Here is a 24694-nt window from a genome sequence, read left to right as displayed (position 1 = left end):
ATTGCCAGAACTTCGAAGAGTTCTTGAAATAGAGTGGAATGACATTACGCAGACTGAAATTAGAACACTAATAAGAAGTATGCCTCGTCGCATGAATGAGATAATACGCGCACGAGGAGGTCATACCCATTATTAATATACGCGCGCGCACACACAATTGTACACGCACCACCGGGAGGGTTTGGAGTCGTAAAATATCGTGGATCTAACGAGTCATGAGGTCCTTATCCCAGTGGTGCACGCGCACACACATGCATGCACGCGCACGCACGCACGCACGCACGCGCACGCACACACACATACACACACACGGACGCACAGCACACGCACGCACACACACACACACACACATACACACGTGCCAACATGTGCACACGGGATCAGATTTCTGCCACGTCCACGCCGTTGATCCTGGGTAACGCCAAGAGCAGAATTGACACTTATAACCGTAAGGAGAGTTTGGAGTTTTAAAATACCGCGGAGCTGATAACCACAGAATTCTTATTCTTGCAATTCGGTCTGGTTCAAAATTGAATATCTCGGCACGTAATACAGCTAGCAGGATTTTTTAAAAACCATTTTAAAAGTTTGGATGTCTAGTGTTCGAAAATTCATAACGCAATAATGTGTGATAACTTTCTCCAAAATGGCGGATGACAAAGCAAAAGCATGCGAAATTGAAAAATAATGGTTCGAGTTTGCGACGGTGCACGGTATAAACAAAAAATTGTAGCTTATTGGGATCAAAAGCGTACGAAAGTACAGAGTCTCCTCTTTAAAATGCTTTTTTATGCATCTCGATACGATGATTTTTCGCTGAGAGATTCGCATTTGAAGTAAGAATCTGCCTTTTTCTTCAAATGCGAATCTCTCGGCGAAAAATCATCGTATCGAGATGCATAAAAAAGCATTTTAAAGAGGAGACTCTGTACTTTCGTACGCTTTTGATCCCAATAAGCTACAATTTTTTGTTTATACCGTGCACCGTCGCAAACTCGAACCATTATTTTTCAATTTTGCATGCTCGCGCTTTGTCATCCGCCATTTTCAATAAATTTATTTTGCAACATTGAAATAAATTGATTCTTAAAGTAGAGATTTTTAGCTTCATTTCCATATTTTATAGAACTTTCTATCTTTATTATTTACGAAGTTATCGTCAGTTGAAATTTGATGAATTTTTCCCACATTTTCAGTGTACCGCTTTTTTTTCGGGTGAGTGTATATATATATATATATATATATATATATATATATATAAATAAAAATATATATATATATATACAACACACACACACACACATACACACACACACACACACACACACACACACACACAAATATGTGGCAAATATATATTTTACACTTCATAAATCTTTTATGTATATATTTATATAACTGTATTGTATAAGTATTAGTGATATCTATTGCTTATTATGATAATTTATTTAACTATGAGAAATACAAATTCCGCATTTATTTCTCATTTTTATCTAATTTAATTGAAATAAATAAATAATCTAATTTTAATTGAATTATAAGTTATTTTATTTATTTAAAATTCTATAATTTTTTATAATTTTTTAATAATTTTTTAATAATTTTAATAATTTTTAATAATTTTTTAGATAACTATAAAAAAGCACAACAGAAAGCTAATAAAGCAAGAAATACAAACATTCTTTCTTCCAACAATGAAGAATTGAAACAAAAAAAGAAACATGATAGGAAAAAGAATAGAAGGCCTCAAAATAAATCTAATAGTGAATATGAACTGTCCTCTGAAACAGAAATATCATCAGACGATTCAGTATACCCTGACGTTCCAATTGAACAAATAAATTCAAGCAATAGTAAGAAGCAATAGTAAAGAATATGATGATAACATAAAATTACATTTACGTAATAAAAAAAAATTAAAAAATATTTTAATAAATATTATAAATTTTATTTATTATCTGTATTCTAAATATTTTTAATGAAAAGTATTTTTAATAAAGATAATTTATATTAAAAAATGCAAAAATATATAAAACATATAAGAAAAGTTTAAAATTCTATTTGCACTTTTTTTTATTTCTTTAAATTAATACTAATTTAATATTTGTAACAGCTATTAATCTATTAAAAAAGTATATAATTATATAAAAAAGATATATTTAATTCTTTTTTAGGCATGAGAGTAGAAAATAACACTCATAAGAATAATCAGTCAAAAGTTATTACTTATGATACTACTTCTACTTGTGGTATTATTCTTCCTACTTCTAATACTGCATTATCATATAAATCTGGCTTGACTTAGGAACAAAATATTTTCGAGAGAGATAGTTCGTATTTGATATATTTCACAAATTATTATATAGTACACTATAATTACATAAATAAATATAATTTTGTAATTAAATTCTGGAAAAAATATTACTATACAATACTTAGAATTAATTATTTACATTTTAGAATTTGAAAAACGAGTTTTCAGAGAGTTGAATCTTCTCAGTTTAAAAATTAATGATATTTGTGAAGGTATGAATGCTTTATTAAAAAATAAAGCAGATGGAGAAAAACAATCTGTATGTAATGAAATGCCCGAAATTATACAATCATTTCCATTAAATAAAAATTCTTTGGCTGAATTGGAAGACTGGTTAATGAATTCAGAAGATAATAAGACAATTTTGGTAAGAGAAATCAAAATATTTTTCTACTAATATATAATAGTGTTAAAAAAATAATAATATTATATCATATTTAATATTTTACAATTTTTTATTATATTTAAATTTTTATGTCTAACTTGACTTTATGTCTCTTATATATACAATATATTTAAAAATATAAATAATTTGTATTAATAAATCTTGTAATAAAAATATAAATAATTTATTTTATTTGTATATTTTATATTTTCTATATGTCACCTTTTTTTACATTTAAAAAGATTGTAAAAATTATACTATTTTATTTGATAATATTTAATTATATTATACTATTATATTATATACTATTATATTTAAAATATAAATAAATAATGATCTTATTATTTTATTCTCAAAATTTATTATTTTAGTCTCAAAATTTAAGCCGTATTGAAGGGTCTTGTATTAAAGAAATCGTACGGAGAATAATGTATCGTGTGTTTACCAATGAAGTTGGTATGTCTTATTCTTGGGAAGGAGCTAAGAAAAAGAAAGTTTTCAAAAATTTAGCTGTTGCATCTGTTATTCTCTGTAAGTTATTAAATTATTTTTATAAGTTTTATAATTCTTTTATAATTATTTTTATTTTTGTCTTTTTCAATTTTAACATAAATAAATATAATAAAGTATATTTTTTGAATGGAACTATGTAAAATAATATTGCTTAATGTATGTATAATTAAAAAACAAAGGAAACAAAAAGAATGTTTAAAGAATTGTTTAAAGAAATATCATTTATATTTATAAAAATTGTAAATAATTATCTTTATTTTTTATTTATATTATATATATATTATATTTATAGTATATTTTACTATTTATTTATTGATATATACACATATATACATCGACACTATTAATAAATTTATAATATTTTTGAAATATATATATATACAAATATATTTTTTATAATATTTTGTGAAAATATTTACAGCTGCTGTACGCCTTAATAAAAACGCTCAAGAATGTACAGATTCAGAAATAATATGTTTTATAAAAGCGTGGCTTGTAAGGAGTAAAGATCGCTTTAACAATAATAACAAAGGCAAAAATATAGCTCCTCAAAGAGTTGAAATTGAAGAATCAACTCATTAACAATATAAAAAATCCAGATGCATAATGTTCAAGGTTCAAAATATGTTAAGCTTTAGCTTTAATCTATGTTCGAGATTATACATGTGTGTATAATATATTTAATATAATGAAAATTTATGTTTTTATATTATAATAGAGAAACATTAGTTCTTCTATTTATTTTTGTGTTAAGTTACAATACTATATAGATAGATTCTTATATCTAATTGTATTATGATAAAAAACAAAGAAGAAATGTGCAATTTTTTTTTATTTTATGAAACAAAAAGAAGAAAAAGAATGCTTTAAGCAATTAATACTGTAAGCCTTTTTTTTATTTTATGAGACAGATAGAAAGAAAAAAAAAGTGTAATAATATGTATGATTTATTATTAATTATAGTATTCTTTTCAATTCCAAACTTGTCTTTTTTTCTAGTTTGTTATATTAATTCTTTCCTTTTGTCATTCTATATGACTATTGCACACACACACACACACACGCGCGCACGCACGCACGCACGCACGCACGCAGGCACGCACACACACACATAACGCATATAATAATGCATGTATGTATATGACACGCATGATTCCTTCAGCTAATAAATACTATATATTTATATTTACAAATATAAAATCATTATAAAATAAGATATTCCATATGTTCATATGCACATTCAACATACAATAATACATATTATACAAGCTCACATATATGTATGTACAGATGTATGCATACAGAAATATCTTAATAAATGAATTTAAACGCATATCAGGGTATATATCTGTAATACATATACATGTGAGCTTGTATGATATATATATTATATGTTGAATGTGCATATGAACATACAGAATATCTTATTTTATAATAATTTTATATTTGTAAATATAAATATATAGTATTTATTAACTGAAGGAATAATGCGTGTCCTTATAATTAGTATATGTATACATGCTATATATAAAAATAATGTATATAAAGTATATACATAAACTGTACTAATAACACGTACATACATATGTATGTACTGGATATTCTATGTATGTTGTTCCGGTTACATTTGCACATACATTTCATATTCTATGTATCAACACGTATAAAAAAGTATATACGTAGAATATACATAAATGTATATACTAGGTATATTATAATGTTTTATGATTTATATCTAATGTATGTACACTTTGTATACACATGGTATATACAGGAAATGTATATACATAATACATGTACATAGATTGTACTTATCATATACATATGTATGTATCATGGATCTCCTATGTACATTAATCCGGTTTCATTTGCACATACATTTCATATTCTTTATATATAAATTACATAAGGAAGTATATACATAGAATATACAATATACATAAATGTATATACATTGTATGTACTAAGTATATCTTAATGTTTTATGGGATATATATATATATATATATTTTATAAGAGATTAATTTTTTACAGCTTTAATATGTGAGAATTATGTTTATATATTTAAGAGATGTCTAAAATATTAGAGCCAATTATTTATAATTTATAAACAATTTACAGTTTAAACAGACAATATCGAATATTAATGTGAAATTTACGATTTATTTATAATATTTTAACAATAACAAAACGTTTTTGTAATATCAGATGATTGGCTTTATATAAGTAATTCTATATATATATATATATATATATATATATATATATAATATTCTTATTTTATAATTGACTTTCATTTATTTTTGATTTTGCAATGAATTATATTTATGTGCAGAAGAATTAATTGCTCCAGAAAATGTATGCATTTTTTTTACCTGTGATAATGTGAGCCAAATGTGCAATGAAGGAAATGTTGGTGATCCAGAACCATCACTTGGTAAGTAGACTAAAAAACTTTGTAATTAGGTACTTCCCTGACAGCACAGCATATCCAAAAGACGTCCAGAGGATATCCCGAAGACGTTTTTGGGACGACAGGACATCCTCTAGGCATCCTTTGGATGTATTTTGGACATGTGTGCTGTCTGGGTTTGATAATTTTTTTTTTTAATTAATGTTTTTGACGTCTCGCTTCAGATTTTTATATATGAAGTATTATATCAAAAAATACATGTCAAAATTGTTTTATATTATATTGAAATGAGAATACATTTTTATAGAATGACATATAATTGACTAAACAGTTACGCAAACTACTATAAAAACTTTTTCTTTTTTATTAATAAATATTAGATAACTGCAAAATTTATATGCCGGTTATCCAATGATAGAATATTTGATATATGATGAATTATTTGATAGATCTGACACACAATTTAAATTTGATAGATACATCAAATGTAAATTGCGATGAAAAATTAACTTTTGACAGCTTTGATATGCGAGGATTATATTCTTCTTTGAGAGATATCTAAAATATTAGAATTGATTATTTATAGATTATTTATAGATAAGTATCTCAATTTAAATAATGATTGCATCGAATAAGAATGTGAAATCTATATACGTATATATAATTTTATAGTAATATTTATTAATAAAACGTTTTTAGTAGTTAGATAATTGATTTATCAAGAGACACGGTAGTGTCTCGCGCCAAGTTCACGCGCAGCGCAAGACCGACCGTGTATCTTTACGCGAGCCCGAAAGTTGAGACGAGTCGAGATTATCGGATCTCAATAACGGCTAGGCCGATTGAGTTGTTATTAGGCTCAATCGATAGCACATACCCAAATTACATAAGAAAAGTATGCTTGTTTTTACTGTAGGTGCTGTAGAAAAAAAGTTATAAGAGTCTAAAGTCGAAATGTTGAAATAAACATCTTTTCTAGGATGTTCCGCTAAAATGTCCAGTTTCCGATTTCTGACGTTAGGTGCGCTGATGGCGCTGAGAAGCCGCGCGCCGCGCGCTTACGTTGGCATTTATTTATTTACATTTACATAACCTTTCAGTTCAGAAAGTGTTAAAATAAAAAAAAAGTGATAATAGTGAATTCGGTCTAACAAATTTGGCCACTCGCACTATGCACACTTAAGACTGCTTATCCAGAGCAGTGTAATGCGAGTGACCAAATTTGTTAGAAATTCGTATTAAGTGAAATAAGTGTATTAGTGTATGTTGGAATAAAATCTTCGACTTTTGTATTTCCCGGGACAATGCGTGTTCTCGCGTTATATGTACGCGTATCGATTTCTGGTACTTATCGCGCTCGATAGTCGATCGACCGCGGATCATTATTACTCGTACCGTGCACACACGGCACGCCACACATTCCGCCGTGTGTCGTGTAAGACGTACATTCCACGTGTCTATAATTATCCGTTTCAATCCGGAATATTATTATCTTTGTTTTGTACTCTGATACTGTGAAATATAGAAGAATAAAGCGACATATCGATCCAACGAATATCTCGACAGTGTATATAGGGGAGAGTGGGGTGGTGGCGTTCACCTAAGAAAAATTATTAATATTTTCTTCTTAAATTAATTTTTTATCAAATTTGTTGAAAAATTATATAATATAGGATTATAGCTTTCAATAAAATTATTAAAATAATTATTAAAAATATTAAATTTTTATTTATCGATGTAAAAAAATAAAATAATTTTGATCGGTGTAGCCTACCTGTGTCGGTTCAGGACGATCAGGCTGCGGGTTATGGTAATCATGATGGGGTCATGACGATTGAGTCTATCTTGATTATGCATTTCAGGTGCGGGTCATGATAATCAATTTTGTTACTTTATTGTGTGAAAAAATTTGTTTATTAAACTCTTTTTTAATATTTTAATAACATTTTAAATTATTATTAATATATTATTAGAACATTAGAACATTATTAGAACAGAATATTATTATTATTAATAATAATATTATTAATTATTTATTATTAATAATATTATTAATTTTTTATTATTTTTTCAAATAAACTTAACAATTAATGTAATAGGTAATAACGTAAGACCACCCACGTAAGTAGATAATGACAGTATGTGACATAACCTTCTCCGCACGCCCGAGCGCCGCGATCCGCACTCCGTGATTCTCATGACCCCGATTGCTTGCATAGTTGAAAAAGTACGAGAAAATAAAAAAACATGGATAATTATGTTTCATTTTTTGTTATATGAAAGCTTTAAACAACCAGATTACAAGTAACCATAAAGTACGGTATGCATGAGAATTTAAGTATGCTAAAAACCTTATTATAATATCATTATTTCTTATATAAATTATCACTGAAAATTTTTGTCAAATGTATCTTTTTTGTAATTATTCGTATATGCATAATAATGTAATATTTTAGATGAATTTTATATGAAGTAAAAGTTTAGATAAAAAGTAATATATATTATTCTTTAAAATTCTCATAATTAAGATGATTGGTCCGACCCGCTGAGCATTATGACCCCGCTCTCCCCTATATGTGTTGATTTTACACAGAGTTTTTGGTTATCGAGGTGTGATTTTATTTTCTTGGTTGGCTAAAGTATATATGACAGAGCTTTATTCAATAAGAAAGAAAAGATGAGTATGCGTAGTTGTATGAATAACTATATCTATTTTTTTTTGCTTTTATATGGATGTTATATAGATAATCTTTATCTTTTATATAGAGAGGATAATATTTCAACAATGTTGGTGAGAAAGAAGTAAAAGGCAGGCCACATATGTTTTATCAAGTTTTGATTGATCAATGAGATTGTCCTTTTATAGTAAGAAGCAAAAAATTATAATTTTTATCTTGCATTATATGTATATAATACTTTTATATATTTAGCGTGCTCAAACAGAAGCGGTAACTTTTTTAGGCAATTATGAGAGCAGTCGCAGTTTGTACGCTATTCCAGGATTAGATTATGTTGCTCATGAAGATGTATTGTTGCCATATACTACAAATGAGAAAGCAGCATTGCAACACGAATTGTTCGATAAATTTTTGACCTATCATCCAGACAAGGAACCATGTTTTGTAGCAAAAGAGATCTTCCGAGCATGGCAGAAAAAAAATCATCCATCGCTTGAATTATCGGAAGTACATAAAGAAACAACAGAGAATGTTCGCGTTTCATATATTAGACAATACAAATGTGCTTTTTGTCAGATCCTAAATTAGTTTCAACATTTATAATTTTCAGTCAATTTTATTTTTTGCGCATACTTCGCTTGGTGTAACACAAAAATTTTTGCGCAATACTTTGCTTGGTGTAATATAAAAATGTTTGGTTACTATCATTACTATCAGATTAATGTTTTTCATAAAATTAATATAATAATTGATAATAATTATTAATAATAAACACAAACTCGACAAGAAATCTTGTAACACATAAATTAAAATTGACTGGTTAATATAATAATTGAAAATGTAATAATACGCAAATTTTAATTATAATATTAATAAACACAAACTCGACAAGAAAGCTTGTAATACACAAATAAAATTTGACTGGTTAATATAAAAATATAAAAAAATGTAATAATACGCAATATTTAATTGTAATAATTATTAGTTACGGATATTCCGCTTTTGCTTATTCCGCCACGACTTAATTATTGACTGCAAATAATAAATATTGTTAGAACTAATTTATTTTAAACATTTAGTATACATAGAACAGAAATATTAAACTTTGATTATTTATTTTAAACAAATCATGCACTAAAGTCTCGAATCATGTGCTTTTTTGACAGAATATATGGTACAACAATTAAATACAATCATAACATTTATCACTGTCTTATGTGACAATTGTTTAGAGACTTTAGTGTATGATTTGTCTAAAATAAGTAAAATTAAATATATAAAATAAATAAAATTAAATATATAAAAATAAATAAAATTAAATATTCAAAGTTTAATATTTCTGTTCTATGTATACTAAATTAGTTCTAACAATATTTATCATTTTCAGTCAATTTCATTTCGTATATTGCAAGATTTCTTGTCGAGTTTATGTGTATAATTTTTTTGTCTATGGATAAATAAAATTCAACAATATATCTGAAATATGATCTAAACATTCTCTTACACTTAATTCTCTATCCACATTGTGATGTGGATAGCGTTAACTACAAAAGGCGATTTATGCTATATTTTTTTTAATTATTATAAAATTGACTGGAAATTATAAATATTGTTAAAACTAATTTTGGATACTCAGAACAGAAATATTAAACTTTCAGCTATTTAATTTTATTTATTTTAGACAAATCATACACTAATGTCTCGAAACATGTACTTTTTTTGACAGAATGCATGGTAAAATTGAAAAAAAAAAAATTTATATTTATACACACAATTATACCAATTATTATTATGCCTTATGTGACAATTGTTTTGAGACTTTAGTGTATGATTTGTCTAATAAATAAACTTAAATAGCTCAAAGTTTAATATTTCTGTTCTGATTTATAATCAAAATTATATTTTAAAAAAAATATAGCATAAGTCACCTTCTGTAGTTAACGCTATGGTTGACAACAAAATTATTTTCACGTCACAGTGTTGGCAGAGAATTAAGAAAATTTTTTCACATTACAGTGTGGGCAGAGAATTAAGAAAATGTTCAGATCGTATTTTAGGTATATTATTGAATATTATCCATACAAAATATTTATCATAGTAAATAAGAAACATTATAATAAACACAAATTATTAAACTGGAATTATATAAAATTGACTGGAAATAAATATTGTTGAAACTAATTTAGAATACTCAGAACAGAAATATTAAACTTTCAGCTATTTAATTTTATTTATTTTAGACAAATCATACATTAGTGTCTTGAAACATGTACTTTTTTTGACAGAATGTGTGGTAAAATTGAACAAATTTATACAATTATACCAATTATTATTATGCCTTATGTGACAACTGTTTTGAGACTTTACTGTATGATTTGTCTAATAAAATGAAATTAAATAGCTCAAAATTTAATATTTCTGTTCTGAGTATCCTAAATTAGTTTCAATTTATAGTCAAAATTATAACAAAAAAAATGATATCTATCAAAAAATTACCTTTTTAAAAAAAAGGTAAAAAAAAAGGCGCCAAGTACACGTTCTTGTTACAACCAAAACAAGTTATATTTTATTGCTTTTATTGCTTTATCTGTCCAAAAAATTGTCGTACATATTTAGAACCTTTCCAAAAAATCTGTCGTATATATCTAACCAAAACAAAAATTATATTTTATTGCTTTATCTATCAAAAAAATTGTCGTACATATTTAGAACCTTTCCAAAAAACCTGTCGTATATATCTAATTAAGTGGGACTAAAGAACTATGAAAAAAGTTGTTAACTATTTCTATAAAACTCTTCTATAAAACTCTTGTACATAAAGCTGTCGTATATATTAACCAAAAAAATTGTACTTTAAAAAAAAGTTGTATATACCAAATAAAACTTCGCTATATATTCTGCCTATAAAAGAAATGATATCAGAAAATGACGCCAAGTTTAAATAAAAAACCTTTCCAAAAAAGTTGTATATTAACCAAAAAATTGTACTTTTAAAAAAAGTTGTATATACCAAATAAAACTTCGCTATATATTCTGCCTATAAAAGAGGTGATATCAGAAAATGACGCCAAGTTTAAATAAAAAACCTTTCCAAAAAAGTTGTATGTATATATTATTCTATAAAACTCTTCTATAAAACTCTTCTATAAAACTCTTGTACATAAAGCTGTCGTATGTATATAAAAAACAAAAAATTAAAATAAAAAAATATAAAAAATTTAATCAAAATAAAAAAATATTTATTATAAAACGCAAAAAAACTTGGCGCTGCTACACTAAACTACATGTTAATTTCATTGCTTTATAATACTTTGTGGTGTAGCAGCGCCAAGTTTTTTTGCGTTTTATAATAAATATTTTTTTATTTTGATTAAATTTTTTATATTTTTTTATTTTAATTTTTTGTTTTTTATATATATACGACAGCTTTATGTACAAGAGTTTTATAGAAGAGTTTTATAGAATAATATATACATACAACTTTTTTGGAAAAGTTTTTTATTTAAACTTGGCGTCATTTTCTGATATCACCTCTTTTATAGGCAGAATATATAGCGAAGTTTTATTTGGTATGTACAACTTTTTTTAAAAGTACAATTTTTTTGGTTAATATACAACTTTTTTGAAAAGGTTTTTTATTTAAACTTGGCGTCATTTTCTGATATCACCTCTTTTATAGGCAGAATATATAGCGAAGTTTTATTTGGTATATACAACTTTTTTTAAAAGTACAATTTTTTTGGTTAATATATATACGACAGCTTTATGTACAAGAGTTTTATAGAAGAGTTTTATAGAAATAAATTTGATAGGAGCGTAAAGAGCCAACAGCCAGATATTTGTGCGAAGGTTATCGTGTATTAATTTATAACCATTGAACAATACATTAAAAAACAAACGTTTCAGCCTGTCATCAGGCCTTTATCAATGTTATTACAAAAATCAATCAATACGCATCGCAAAAATTAAATACAAAAAACGAAGTAAATTGACATAATTAACTGAAGAGTAGTTAAAACCACGTTAAACTGTAATAAAAAAGAGCCAAATGAGAAATTCCCGTTACAAATTGAGCGCAAACAGAAAAAAGAAACAATTTTTACATACTTGTGTTAAACATAGTAGAAAGCTCATCCACACAAGATGGAACGAGGTAGGAGAAAAAACTTAGAACCATATAATATGATGGTTGAAACCTCAATGTACGTGATAGAATAACGACAAATTCAAGCGATGAAAGATTAGTGAGAGGGCGGTGGAGAAGGGGGGACGGAAAGAAAAAGGAGTATGGAGGGGAGGGTATAAGTACCTAGGAGGGGAAGACAGGAATTAATATATGAAAAGAAAAACGATACAATTATAACGGGGGAAACAAATTAATAAATCCGATATTGTACAAAAAAGGGACCATTATAAGTTTAACGGACAGGATTTTTTTACTTTCTCATCCTGAATTTCATAACAAGAATTTTACAATTGCAATCAATATCCTACTTAATAACTGTTTTCCTATCAATTTTATTTTTTCGACTATACATAATAGGCTTAAGTTTTTAATTCATAAAAAATCTAGTGACATTAATTTAATTAGTAATTGTTCAAACAATATTTATGACAATAATGACTTCAAGACTTTTTTTATTATTCCTTACATTCCTTCGGTTTACAAAGATTTTAACTCCATAGCCAGAAGCTTCAATTTAAACTTATCATGTTCAATTCCTAACAATCTAACACAATTCATACGGACGGGCAAAGACAGTTTGAATAAATTTTCACATTGTCAGGTTGTATACATGATATCATGTCGAGATTGTGAAAAAACTTACGTGGGTCAGACAAAAAGACAGCTTAATACTAGAATTAAAGAACACAAGAATGACATAAAAAAGAGCTGTTCCCCCTCTGTTATATCCAAACATAAATTGGATTTTTCTCACGATTTTGACTGGGACAATGTGAGAATTCTAGACGGAGAACCTTCTTATGGAAAGAGATTGATATCCGAAATGGTGTTCATAAAAAGACAACGTGCAGGCTTGAACAATCAAAATGACACAGAACGGTTACCAGACTCTTATCTCCCCATTATTAATTTGTTTCCCCCGTTATAATTGTATCGTTTTTCTTTTCATATATTAATTCCTGTCTTCCCCTCCTAGGTACTTATACCCTCCCCTCCATACTCCTTTTTCTTTCCGTCCCCCCTTCTCCACCGCCCTCTCACTAATCTTTCATCGCTTGAATTTGTCGTTATTCTATCACGTACATTGAGGTTTCAACCATCATATTATATGGTTCTAAGTTTTTTCTCCTACCTCGTTCCATCTTGTGTGGATGAGCTTTCTACTATGTTTAACACAAGTATGTAAAAATTGTTTCTTTTTTCTGTTTGCGCTCAATTTGTAACGGGAATTTCTCATTTGGCTCTTTTTTATTACAGTTTAACGTGGTTTTAACTACTCTTCAGTTAATTATGTCAATTTATTTTGTTTTTTGTATTTAATTTTTGCGTTGCGTATTGATTGATTTTTGTAATAACATTGATAAAGGCCTGATGACAGGCTGAAACGTTTGTTTTTTAATGTATTGTTCAATGGTTATAAATTAATACACGATAACCTTCGCACGAATATCTGGCTGTTGGCTCTTTACGCTCCTATCAAATTTATTGATTTTAACAATCATCAGAGCCTGATACATCTATAATTTTTTATAGAAATAGTTAACAACTTTTTTCATAGTTCTTTAGTCCCACTTAATTAGATATATACGACAGGTTTTTTGGAAAGTAAATATTTATAAGTAATATTTTTTATTTTTAAAATATTTCTTTTTTTTAAATGACACATATATATCTCTAATTTTTTAATTTTAATTTTACAATTTTATATCTTATTATGTCAAATATTATGAATATTTTTGTTTTCTTTTCATAAATATTTTATTGCTGTAAAATTATTGAAAAGTAGTCTGTAATATAACAGTTATTAGTTATTTAATTAAGAAGTAATTAATTTATATACATTGACATTATTTTTTACGATCATTTAATGTATTTTTTGAAATAAAGAAATATTTTTTAGTATTATACATACATTCTTAATCGATTGCAAATATTATTTTATAAAAATGTATCTCTATTTTTTTAATTATTTTGCAAAAATTTTGTAATGATTTTTTCTATTCATATTTTTGATATTGTCAAAATGAAGAAATCTAGAGATAAATATTTATTTTGTTTATATTATTATTTATTTAGATGTTGAAACCGATAATCAAAGTAGTACTTCAGAATATATACCATCAGATTATATATCAGAAGATAAACAAAATTCGGATTATGAATTGCAAGAACAAAAGAGCACAAGCAAAAATCTATAAGAACAAAAATCTACACTAAACAAAACTGTATCTTCAATATCCAGTTTAGATAACTCACAAATTTGTTTATCTGCATGTAATGATGAATTAATGCACGTAGAAACTTCTAATATAAAAACATCACGGAAAAAGAGTTATTGTATTTTTTGCACAAAGTTACAATCGCAATTTGCACGACATCTTGAAAAAGTGCACTGCAATGAACCAGATGTAAAAAAGTTTTCTGTTTTACTTAAAGGTAATCCGGAAAGAAAAAAAATTATAGAAACTTTAAGGAAAAACGGAAATTTTAAATTTAATACAGACTCAAAGCTAAATGATGGACAACTTATTGTATGCAGACGTCCCAATGAAAAACGTAACAAATGTGCTACAGATTTTATTGCTTGCGCAAAATGCAAAGGTTTTTTTGCAAAAAGTACGATACGTCATCATTCTAGAAAATGCTTTAAAAAAGATTAAAAAAAAAAAAATGTATTATGGTTTTGGGAAGAAAAATTTCTTCGAGATTACATACATCAGCAAATAATATTTTAAGAAAAACAGTTTTTTCCGTAATGCGGGAAGACGAAGTTACACGCCTCATACGATATGATGAATTGTTAATTATTTACGCAAATAACTTATGTATCAAGTACAAATCACAACATTATCACAATATGATACGCGCTAGACTACGTGTTCTTGATCGCTTTCTCATAGCGTTAAAAGAAACAAACAAGAATATAGAAAATTTTGAATCACTTTATCATCCAAAATTTTACGATGACTGCATTTGTGCAATTAATACAGCTGCAAGATATAATGACGAAAATCAAATGTACGAAGTTCCCGCGGTAGCGGCAAATTTATCAACATTGATAAAGCAAATTGGAAATCTTCTTATCACAAAGTGCATAAAAACTGGAGATACAGAAAAAAAGATACAAGTTAAAGATTTTTTAAAATTATGGATAGTGGATATCGCAATCAGTGTTAATAGAACCGTTATGGAAACGCAATCTACTCACAAGAGACGAAAAACAATCAATCTTCTATCACTAGAAGATATTAAAAAGTTATATCTACATTTGAAAGAAAAGCGTGTTAAAGCTTTTAAGGCATTACAGCAATCTTTTTCTTATATTCATTGGCTTTCTTTGGCAGAAACTACTTTAACTTCTGTTCATGTTTTTAATAGACGACGGGCAGGAGAGATTGAAAGAATCCTCATAGAAGATTTCAAAAATCATGAAAAATTAAATAAAAATATGTATAGTGTCCTCAAATTGAGGACACTGGACTTCAAACCATTCTTTGGGCTCGACAAGATTGCCTTTTGGGTAAGTGGGGCCCAGGGGGGGGGGGGGTAAGGGGAGATAAGGAGGAGCCCCCTAAAACGGTCTCGTAGTTAAATGGCGGGATCGAGAGGGATGGCCTTCACCCAGATTAATCTGCATCACAGCAAAGGGGCCTCGGCTGTTTTGGCCAGGCAACAAGCTGGGAGGCAAACATGCATATCACTGATGCAAGAACCCTGGGTAATCCGGGGTTGCATCAGGGGCTTGGCGGCCTGCGGTAGGCTCTTTAGGGCCCCATCAGTGGATCGGCCTAGGGCCTGCGTGGCCGTCAAGGGTATGGAAGCCCAACTAATACCTCACCTGTGTTCCAGGGACGTTGCGGCTGTAGAAGTGGATTTCACTGATGACTCCGGTGACAGAAAGAAAGTGGTTATTTGCTCGGCCTACTTCTCTCGTGACGAGGGGGAGGCGGTGCCGCCTGCACCGGTGATAAAACTGGCAGAATACTGCCAGGAGAAACGGTTTCCTCTGATCATGGGATGTGACGCTAACGCGCATCACACTGTGTGGGGAAACTCGGACACCAACGAAAGAGGAAGAAAAGTGTTGGAGTTCTTAGCATCTACGGATCTGGAGATTCTCAACACAGGAGACGAGCCCACCTTCTGCACTATAGCGAGAAGAGAAGTGCTCGACATCACTGTCTGTTCCAAGCAGTTGATACAAGAGGTAGTGGAGTGGAGGGTCTCGACGGAGCCCTCGCTCTCAGACCATAGGCAGATCACCTTCAGGATAGCTAAGGCTAGGGGGAAGGAGGTCAAATTCAGGAACCCAAAGAAAACCAAGTGGGACTCCTATAGGGAAGACCTAGCCAGCAGTCTCAGAGGCTTCCCTAAGAGGCACGGGACAGAGGACGAACTGGAGACCTATGTGGACTACTTGCAGAGGTCTCTGGTAAACTGCTACGAAAGTAAGAATTGCCCCGAAAGGGCGGTTACAAATAGTAGAGGAACTTCCTGGTGGACCCCTGGACTGCAGGGTCTCAGAGTGGCGGCTCGTAGGGCCTGGAACAGAGCTAGGAACACGGGCCGCCAATCCGACTGGGAGCTCTCTAGCAGGGCACAGAAGGAATATAGAGACTCTGTGGTTAGGGCGAAACTGGAAAGGTGGAGGAAGTATTGCGAGGAAGTATTGCGAGGGAATGCCCGAAACGGCAAGAATCTGCAGGATCCTCGCTAGGAACCGGATGCGACTCTGGAAGCCATCGCACTCCCTGATGGGACGGTGGTGACTGGAGAGCGATGTCTGGAGCATCTACTGGAAGTGAGCTTTCCGGGCTTCCATAGGGAGCCGGGAGAGCTATTTGCATATAAGGAGCTGGGCTCACTCAGAAGAGCCCGACAAGCGGACTGGCGAATGGCGGCCAAGATTGTCATGCCCGAGAAAGTCAAGTGGGTAATTAACACCTTTAAGCCCTACAAGTCAGCGGGACCGGATGGCGTCTTTCCGGCTCTTCTACAAAAGGGACTGGAACAGATCGTGGGCCCACTGACTCGAACCTTAAGGGCTTGTATCGCGATGGGCTACACACCCAGCGCATGGAAACTGGCCAAGGTAGTTTTCATCCCGAAAACGGGAAGAACGAGCTACACCAAGGCAAAGGATTTCAGGCCAATTAGCCTAACATCGTTTCTCCTTAAGACATTGGAGAAGCTGGTGCACGCGTATTTGAGGGAGACAACTCTGTGGAGGCACCCTCTCCACAAAAATCAGCACGCGTATCGTTCGGGCTATTCCACCGAGACTGCTCTACATCAGACGGTAGCGTTTATTGAGGAGCAGCTGGAAAGGAAAGGCTATGCAGTGGGTGCTTTCTTGGACATAGAGGGCGCCTTTAACAACACCGCACGAGGTAGTGTGTGGGAAAGCCGCCAGAAGAAGTGTCCCGATAAAGCTCGTCGAGTGGATCCGGGGCATGCTAGGGAGGAGTGTGGTGACTTCGCTGGGAACTGCAAAAGTCTGTGGGTGGGTGGGAAGAGGCTGCCCGCAGGGTGGAGTACTTTCCCCACTTTTATGGTGCCTGGTAGCAGACGGATTATTAAAGGCACTGGACGATAGAGGCTTCACTGCACAAGGCTACGCGGACGACGTGGCAATACTTGTGCGAGGCCCTTTTTCAGAGACGCTTCTAGAGCTCATGCAGGGGGCACTAGAAGTGGTAGAAGAGTGGTGTCAGAGGACGGGTTTGGCGGTGAATCCACTAAAAACCGGTCTTACTATCTTCACTCGCAAATACAAGGTGGGCACCATTGTGGGACCCACTCTTGGAGGAGTAAGGTTAGTTCCGACCGGGTCAGTAAAATATTTGGTAGTTATCCTGGATAGGAAACTGCTTTGGGAGGAGCACCTTCGTAACCATTGCAAAAGCTTGTGCCAGTATTTTTGTATGTGTAGAAGGACCTTTGGCCAGACTTGGGGTTTGAAACCGAGTATGATACACTGGATCTACACAGCCATATTTCGCCCCAGACTCACATACGCAGCCGTAGTATGGTGGACTAGGGTGTAAAAAAAAACAGCCAAAATTGCGCTGGAGCATGTCTGGGCTCTGATTTTGAGAGGGGCCCTAGGTGCTATGGTTACGACACCAGTGGCGGCGATGGGCGTAATGTTCGGCATCGAACCGTTTCATCAGGTGGTGGTGGCTGCGACAGCAGTGGCGACATACCGTCTAAGATGCGAACAAAAATGGAAGAAAGGAACCCGGCATACGAGGCTGCAGGAAGACGTTCTGTTAGATCCGATATTCGAGATGCGATAGGACAGAATACCTATTATTCGGGCTTCTGATAGGCGCTTTAAAGTGCATATTCCGAGGCCGGAGGAATGGGAAAAGGAAGGTGGAAACTTAGGGGCTCGGGTGCGTGGAGGGGATGTCTGGTATACGGACGGCTCCAAGAAGGACACGGGCTCCGGGGCCGGCTTCTTTGGCAGTCGAGAGGGATGAAAGGAGAGCATTTCTCTCGACAGTTATGCCACGGTATTCCAAGCGGAGATTGTGGCTATCCTAAGCTGTGCTCAGACCGTACGGAGTAAGGTAGAAGCGGGAGAGCACATCAGAATTTGTACGGACAGCCAGGCAGCCATCAAAGCGCTGGGGGCTCCGACAATAACGTCACGGTTGGTTCAGGAGTGCAGAGACGTTCTGAACGAATTGGCGAGAGAGAGAGAAGTCACCGTTACATGGGTGCCTGGTCACTTAGGCATCCAGGGTAATGAATGTGTGGACCAGCTGGCAAAAGCGGGTTCAGAGACAACGATGGTAGGACCGGGGCCGGCTCTGGGAATCCCCTTTTGTCTAGGAAGGGGGAGGATCAAAGAATGGCTCCGAAGAGAACATCTAAGACACTGGAGAGTGGAATCTGAGTCCAAATGCAGACAGGCTAGAGCTCTAATGGGAGATACTCCTAATAGGGAACTGGTTTGGAGCATTAGGGCTTTGAGTAGGAGAGATGCCAGGACAGCGGTACACATACTGATGGGTCATGGCACCTTAAACTACCACATGTACAAGCTTGGGCGTAGCGATACATCCAGGTGCAGGGCATGTGGAGACGACGAGGAAACAAGCCTTCACGTACTCAGCGACTGTCCTGCACATGCAGGGTTGAGACACAGGATGCTGGGCTCAGCACTACTTGGGCCCGAGCAGATCAGGGAGCTGCTGGTGAGGGATCTGGAGGGATCTGGATTCTCTTTTGGAGAAAAACAGGTCTCTCATGAGTAAGTTTATGAGGGGAGGCACAATGGACAATGTCTGGGTGCCGCGGGCGGCGTTTCGAAAGAGGAACGCCCCCCCGTTACGTTATATTATTATTATTATTAATAGCAGAATAATGTAGATTAATGAGAAGAACTCATCGCCACGATACACGAGTCATGAGTGAAACGAGTGCCGAACTCGGTCGTGCCGATCCTGACCGCGGGAGTTTCTTGCGCTCCCATATGTGAACTTCAATGTTTCACCATTCAAATTCTATTCATCGGATCATTTTTTTGTAAAGAGCTTTTCGTCTTAGAATTTTATGAAGAATCTGGCATTAAAAACTTTTCCGCCAGTTCTGATACACCCTGTATATATACAGGATGTCTGTCATAAGGTATCTCACCGAAAAGATACAAGTAGATCTCATTATTCTGAACAAAAAAGTTCTATACCATTTTGCAAACAACCACGTAAAATTTTGAGTAATTAATTAAAAAAGATTGGCCAATAAGTACGCGATCGGGCAGTGGGCTGACCGTAGCGGCGATAACGCGCGCCGCTGTTGACACATCTGGGCATACGGCTCATCGCCTGCCCGAAACGCGCGACTGCTGCTCACGACGAATCGGGCGGAAGACGGCACAAAAAGGCGACGCATAAACAATTACTTTTTGTCTCGCGCGCGCTGTCGTGTCCGGGATTGTCGCGCTTATTGGCCAATCATTTTTAATTAATTACTCAAAACTTTTACGTGGTTGTTTGCAAAATGGTATAGAACTTTTTTGTTCAGAATAACGAGATCTATTTGTATCTTTTCGGTGATACATCTTATGACAGACACCCTGTATATTTGCCACATATTTGTGTGTGTGTGTGTGTGTGTTGTATATATAAAAATGTGTGTTTTTACCATAAGTGCCCAAAACACTTGCTACATAGAGCATCCAATTTGCTGCAGGATGATGTTTCTTTTTTTAAAGTCTATTATAACATGTTTCACAGTGCCTTCAGGTGGCCAATAACATTGTAAATTTTTTTCGATATACCATGTTTTCGGTACAACTTCCACTGTTTCTTAACCATCAAATTTTACGACAATCCAGCTCATCTTGTCATCACAATTAGGTTACTGTAGAATATTTTACAACAAAAGAAATACATATTACATATTACAATATGTAAATAAACAAGTTTATAAAATACAACTAATTTCACACTTTTACTTATTTATAATAAAGAATAAAATTTTTATGCGTGTAAAAATTTTAAAACGTAAAACATGAAAAAAATTAATCTTATAATAATTAATAATAAAAATTACAAATAATATTAGGTTATTGCTCTTCCTTAATTAAATTAATAATCGTGTTAATATAAAGCCAATAGAGCAAGAGCTGAGTCGAGTTGTTCAAAAATTCATTTTTATTACAAATTAATACATACGTTTCGGCCAAGGAATGTGGCTATCTTCAGTGTAAATTTGACAAACAAAAAAAATAAATATACATAAGTAGAGTACATAAGTAGAGAAGCGTTGATAATAACAATTAATAAACGTAGTTTTTGATTAAGGAAACGCATCTTGTTAATATAAAACGAAAAAACAACGATTAGGAGCATTCTCAGAGCTCAAATTATTGAAAAAATTATAAATACCTTTGATAATATGTGTTGTACATTATTTGTAGTTGGTCTAAATATATATGTGTGAAGCCACAGACCGTCTAACTTGCAAATTAGAGAAACAAACCAGATTTTAAGAAATTAATAAAAAAAAAATATATAAAATTAGTTGAAAGACAGAATCAAAATACAAGTAAAAGACATAAAAACATAAAAAAATAATAAATTAATTTTGAAAAATATCTATACCTTGAACGGTTCGTCAAAACAATGTAAAAAAAAAAAAATTAGAAATGTGACATGTGTCCACGGCAGTGAGTGGGACTCGACTGGCAAAGATGTAGGACGAAAAGAAAAGAGGGGATAGGTTATAGGAGAGAATTACAGGGTGGGGAATTTTCTAAGTATTGGTAGATATGTATCCGGTAATAATTCGGTGTCCTCCTGTTTGTTCAGTCCTGTATTCTGTCTTTTTATATGTAGCATTTCGGAAGTTAACCTTTTACTACAACAAAGTTCTCTGTCTAATACAAGGCTCGGATTTATTTCATTTTTTCGGCCAATTCTTATGGTATACGCCTTTTTTCCTCTCCTTTAGGCCTAGGGCCAGCGCTACCGAGCGTTAGGAGCGGCGCTATCCGATAAATGTTAGGTTCTTCTCCCTTGATCATTAAAAGTTAAAAAAATTTATTAAAAATATTTTTTTCATTTTTAAATTTATTATGTGAAAATATTTCAATAGATTTCCACGTCACCCATGAGGTACTATTGCTATTGAGGAAAAAAATATTTTTAATAAATTTTTTAATATTAATCGGATAGCGCCGCTTCTAACGCTCGGCGGCGCATAGAGGGCCAAACGACATTTCGTGTTTCAAAAAAGGCTACAGTCTCGAAATGTTAACCGATTTTAATGCTTTTTTTTTAAATGAAAGCTAACAAAATTTGCAATAACTTTGTGGAGATAGATTTTTATTTTCTGTTTTTTTTTTTTTTTTTTTATTAAATTACACATAAAGAAATTAAATTTGTAAAATATAATGATTGAACAGTAAATATTTTCTGTAACTTAACATTGGGCACTGATATAGTTGAAATTAAACATTCAAATCCTGATTTAGGAACCATAAAGTTTGACATAACTTCACAAAATGTCACCTTAACAAATAAAATTGATGATAAAGATAATATAAAATTTTAATAAATTAGTAAATTAGTGAATTAATTAAAAGTAACACTAAATTTAATAATAATTTTATAAAAATATTTATAATAATTTTATAATAATTATTAAAATTTTATATTATTTTTATCATATCAATTTTATTTGTTAAGGTGACATTTTGTGAAGTTATGTCAAACTTTATGATTCCTTAATCAAGATTTGAATGTTTAATTTCAACTATGTCAGTGCCCGATGTTAAGTTACAGAAAATATTTACTGTTGAAGAGTTACTTACTGTTTAGTCATTATATTTTACAAATTTAATTTCTTTATGTGATTTAATAAAAAAAAAAAAAAACAAACATCTATCTCCACAAAGTTATTGCAAATTTTGTTAGCTTTCATTTAAAAAAAAAAGCATCAAAATCGGTTAACATTTCGAGACTGTAGCCTTTTTTGAAACACGAAATGTCGTTTGGCCCCACTGTGCGGCGCTGGCTCTAGCGGCTGCCGCGCGCACGGTAAAGAGAGGAAAGGAGGCTTATACCATGAGAATCGGCCGAAAAGATGAAATAATTCCGAGCCCTGGTCTAATATGTCGATTTCGTCTTATTGGAAGTCGTGATTGAATTCCATTCTGTGGCAAGAAATAACTGAGGGACAGCTTGATTTTTTATTGATATCTGTTCTGTGTTCTTTTATTCTAGTCCGTAATTGTCTTTTTGTCTGTCCTACGTACGTAGCGTCACAGTCTTGACATGAAATCTTATAGACAGTTTCACACTGGTTCATTCTATCCAAATAGTCTTTTCCAGTTTTTATGAATTTGTTCAATTTATTGTTGCATGAAAAAGCCAACATGCAATCGTTCTTTTTTGAAATTTGAACAAATTGTTCTGATAAATTTTTCACATATGGAATCGTAAAAATCTTTCTTTTGTTATTATTATTAGTATTTGCATTATTATTGTTGTCCTTTTTGTTAAAATTCTTGTGTATATGAAATTTTATTCTATTTTTAATAGTTGAGAAAATAAAATCTGGATAACTATTGTTTAACAAAATTGTTAATATATTTTCCAAATTCTTCTGTTGAAATTGTGGATGGGATAACAATAGTACCATATCAACCATGCCAAAAATAACGCCTTTTTTGTGCGTTAAAGGGTGGTGTGAATAGAAATTTAAATATTTTCCCGAGTATGTAGGTTTGTGAAAAATGTCAAAAATAATTTTCAAGTTGTCATTAATAATTAAAATATTGAGAAAATTTATCTGATTTTTATTACTAACTTCCAGTGTGAATTGTAATCTTGGATGTATGGAATTGAAGATGGAAAAAGTTTCATTTAGAAGGTCGTTAGGGACTGCAATAAGGATGTCGTCAACATATCTAAAATAAAAAGACGGTGTGCATGGTAAACGTTCTATGGCTAAACATTCTAAGTCTTGCAGAATAATGTCTGCTATGATGGGGGATAATGGAGAGCCCATTGGTGTACCAAAAACTTGTTTGTACATCTTATTGTTAAACTTAAAAAACGTGGAATTCAGAACAAGAGTGATACCCATAACCAATTCATTGAGTGGTATGGAAGTATGACCTATTATCTGACCCCATCGTTTTTTTATGCTATCAGCCGTATTTTCAATCGGTACGTTGGTGAACAAAGATACCACATCTAACGAAGCGATGCAACCCAATCAGCAAACAATGTTTTTTAAAATGTTTGTAAAAATTTTTGGAAAACATTTTTTAAAACATTCTAAAAAACGTTAAAATAATGTGTTAAGTCCTCTTTTATTCATTAAAAAATGTTTATTTTAACATTTGGAAAAATGTTTCTTAATATTTAAAAAATATTTATTTTAATATTTAAACAAATGTTTTTAAATGTTTATTTATAATTGTAAAAAATATTTATTTTATATTTTAAATTGCTTTAGATGAATAATTAATAAACATATTTTAAAGATATTCTTTTAATGTGCAAATGCTATACAACTTTGTTATACATACTTTGTTATACATTTGAATTTATAACTCTGATATAATATATAAAAATATAAATGTACATATATAATGCATATATATGTATAATATATTTCTTATGTTTTATGTATCAAAAATTTAATAATTGCTTAATATTTATTCTAAAACTAAAAATATACC

General features: G+C 31.5%; 1 long non-coding RNA gene across 1 annotated transcript; it reads left to right on the top strand.

Moving 5' to 3' along the window:
- Positions 1-326: 326 nt before the first annotated feature.
- Positions 327-2281, top strand: LOC136999619 (uncharacterized). The gene is made up of 3 exons (XR_010889935.1): positions 327-1215; positions 1629-1853; positions 2175-2281. It is a non-coding gene; the product is annotated as an uncharacterized lncRNA (long non-coding RNA).
- The last annotated feature ends 22413 nt before the right edge of the window (positions 2282-24694 follow it).

The sequence above is a fragment of the Linepithema humile genome, chromosome 4, assembly GCF_040581485.1.
Source record: "Linepithema humile isolate Giens D197 chromosome 4, Lhum_UNIL_v1.0, whole genome shotgun sequence".
Classification (NCBI taxonomy): domain Eukaryota; kingdom Metazoa; phylum Arthropoda; class Insecta; order Hymenoptera; family Formicidae; genus Linepithema; species Linepithema humile.
The sequence above is the reverse complement of the archived record's forward strand: the minus strand, read 5'-3'. Positions and strand labels throughout refer to the sequence as shown.